Source organism: Macadamia integrifolia, chromosome 12, assembly GCF_013358625.1.
Source record: "Macadamia integrifolia cultivar HAES 741 chromosome 12, SCU_Mint_v3, whole genome shotgun sequence".
In the NCBI taxonomy this organism is placed as follows: Eukaryota; Viridiplantae; Streptophyta; class Magnoliopsida; order Proteales; family Proteaceae; genus Macadamia; species Macadamia integrifolia.
In genome coordinates this window covers 4,109,892-4,113,023 of record NC_056568.1, presented here as the reverse complement: position 1 = coordinate 4,113,023, position 3,132 = coordinate 4,109,892, and the positions used below count along the sequence as shown (strand labels likewise).

Sequence of the window (3,132 nt, the reverse complement as noted above, 5' to 3'; positions counted from 1 at the left end):
GGAGATATAACAGTGACGAAACAACTTAAAACAACAGGTAAAAATAGGCATAATCAAAGGGCAAAGGCTGGCTTCAATGTCAATAGGCTGCAATATATAATAGGGATTAATGGAGGTGGGGAGGGTTTAGTTTAATGATTTACTGTATTGCTGTCCAGATCTGAGGAGAAAAGAAGAGATCAAGGTCCTCCAAAATAAAGAGATGCAGTCCACCTTTAGTTGATGAAGACAAGTCCAGCCGATTGTAGAGAGATCAGCACCAGCGGAGAGTAAACAACAACCGAGAGTTGTAGCAGCAGTGATGTAATGGCAGTAGTGTGTAGCAGCAACAGTGATGTAATGGCAGCAGTGTATAGCAGCAGCAGTGATGTAATGGCAGCAATGTGTAGTAGCAGCAACAGTGAGGTAATGGCAGCAGTGAGCATCGAAAGGGGATATCAGCAGCAACAAAAACAGCAGCAGAAAAAAAAAAGAATGGAAAAAGAGAGGGAGGCGAGACAAGAGAGAAGAGAAAAGAGAGAGCCGAGAGACTAAAGAGAAGAAGAGGCGAGAGAGAAAAGTGAGAAAGACGAGATTGAAAGAGAGAGAACCGTGAGAGGGGTGGGGGTTTGCTCTTGGCTGTTTTTTCAATTAACATTCATTGTATTCCATAATGGCCAATGGTCTTACACTTAAATAGAATAAACTTCCAAAAATAAAAAAGATATTTAGAAACTTAATTACTTGAAACAAAAGACTACCTAATAGACCAATATAAAGAAGTCCTAGTTTCCTAATTATGTAAGACAATCAAATATCACTAGATTTAAAGCAAAGTACTAGAATCAAATAAGATTTGGTGGGGTCCACAAGATCTGCAAAGTACTAGAATTAAATAAGATTTGGTGGGGTCCACAAGATCTACTGATTGGGAGGACAAGGGGGGGTTGAACCCAGCGCTGGAAGGCTGGTTCGACTCCTCTCTTTTCTTCTTCTTTCTTGTTTCTTCTCTTTCCTTCTTCTTTCTTGTTTAATCCTCTAACCACAAAGATGGACCTGGTTGAATCTTCTTCTTCTTTCGACTGTACACCTTGATGTCCCCATCAACTCTCCCCGGCTTGGAAGAATTCACCTGTGGTGAATTAAAGCTCATGTAATACTCAAGTAGGTCTGGGTTGAGTTGTTGGACTTCTTGCATTGTGATCCAGGTGTTGTCAATTTTCGGACATCCATGCCACTTGACCAAGAATTCTCTAGAACCTCTAGTGTGTGTGGACACAATCCTCTCATCAAGGATTTCCTCAATTTCTTCAGTTTTCCTCGTGACCTTAGGCACAGGTGGTAACGAGGTGGGGGAAGTGGTTGGCTTGGCTTAGAAGTCTCATCAATGTTGAAAGGGAAGTCTTCAAGGTCATCAGGATAAAAAGAGGTGAAGGTAGAGGTACCATGGTATGGGACTAGGTCTTCAACATTGAAAATATTGCTGATCTCTATGCTAGCTGGCAGATCAAGAACATATGCATTAGCACCTATCCTCTTGAGTACCTTGAACGGACCTGTGCTATGAGCATGTAGCTATCTCGCTTTTCCCCTAACAAAACGTTGCGGCTTGATTCTTACCATCACCATATCACCCTCTTGAAACTCTTGTAGCCTTCTGTGCACATTTGCTTTCGATTTATATTGCTCATTGCTCAGTGCTATCTGTCTCCTTATACCTGTATGCAAATCATGTATATGCTGAGTAAAAGATTGGTCCTAGAACTAGACACGACTGGGATAAGGTCTATGGGTGCCCGAGGCTGGTATCCTGCACAGATCTCAAAGAGGGATAGACCAGTGGTACGGTTCTTAGAACTGTTATATGCAAACTCGGCCTGGCTAAGGACTCGATCCCAACTGGTATGGTGTTCTCCTATCAGGCAACGCAATAAATTCCCTAAGGTCCTATTGACAACCTAGGTTTGGCCATCGGTCTGAGGGTGGAAAGCTGAGGAGAAACGGAGTTTCATGCCCATCATCCGCCATAGGGTCCTCCAAAAATGACTAGTGAACTTAACATCCCTATCGGACACTATGGTGAGGGGTAACCCATGGTACTTGACAACCTCATTAAAGAAATGTTTGGCTACTATGGATGCATTGGAGGTCTTAGAGCATGGGATAAAATGGGCCATCTTCGAGAAGCGGTCAACAACCACATAAACAGAATCATAGCCTCTCGAAGTTCTTGGTAGACCAAGCACGAAGTCCATACTAAGGTCCTGCCAAGGGGAATGGGGAATGGGGAATGGGAACGGGTAGGGGAGTGTACAAACCAGTGTTTTGCTTTTGTTGTTTGGTGGTCTGGCATGTCTTGCACTGACTCACAACTCTAGCAACATCCCTCTTCAGTCCTGGCCAAAAGAATCGGTCCTCAACGAGGGTGATGGTCTTATCGCGACCGAAGTGACCAGCGACTCCCCCAGCATTCAATTCCCAGATCAGGAAATCTCGGAGTGAAGTCCTGGGAATGCACAACTTGCTTCCTTTAAAAAGAAAGCCCTCCCTAAGTAGGTAGTCCGAGCGGTTAACTGGGTTCAAGGAAGTGAACGGCTCACTAAAATCAGGACAGGTGGGGTATTGGTCCTTGACTCACTCGAACCCTACAAGCTCTACACTCATTGCTTAGAGTAGCACACTAGCCCGACTCCTAGCATTGGTGCGACTGAGGAACATGTTCACCCGGCTCAGTGCATCTGCAGTAGTATTCTCGACACCAGGCCTGTGCTTGAGTACAAAAGTGTACTCTTGGAGAAACTCAACCCACTTAGCATGCCTCTGATTGAGTTTCTTTTGGGCACTAAGGTATCTCAGAGCTTGGTGGTCAGAGAATAGTACGAATTCTTGCGGTAAAAGGTAATGTTGCCAATAGCGCAATGATTGGACAACCGCATAGAATTCCTTGTCATATGTAGAATATCGTTGCCTAGCTTCATTAAGCTTCTCACTAAAATAGGCAACAGGGTGGCCCTCTTGTCCTAGGACACCACCTATCCTAATACCAGATGCATCACAGTTAACTTCGAAGACCTTAGAGAAATCTGGGAGGTGCAGGACTGGAGCTTCAGTCATAAGCTTTTTAATCTCATTAAAGGCCTTCGTAGCACTCTT

The 3,132-nt window shown here is 44.2% G+C and overlaps 1 protein-coding gene across 1 annotated transcript in view; it reads left to right on the top strand.

Annotated features, from left to right (window-relative positions):
- LOC122057466 (helicase-like transcription factor CHR28) overlaps positions 1–3,132 on the top strand; it is a 135,731-nt gene that overhangs the window by 123,453 nt on the left and 9,146 nt on the right. The window lies entirely within an intron of this gene.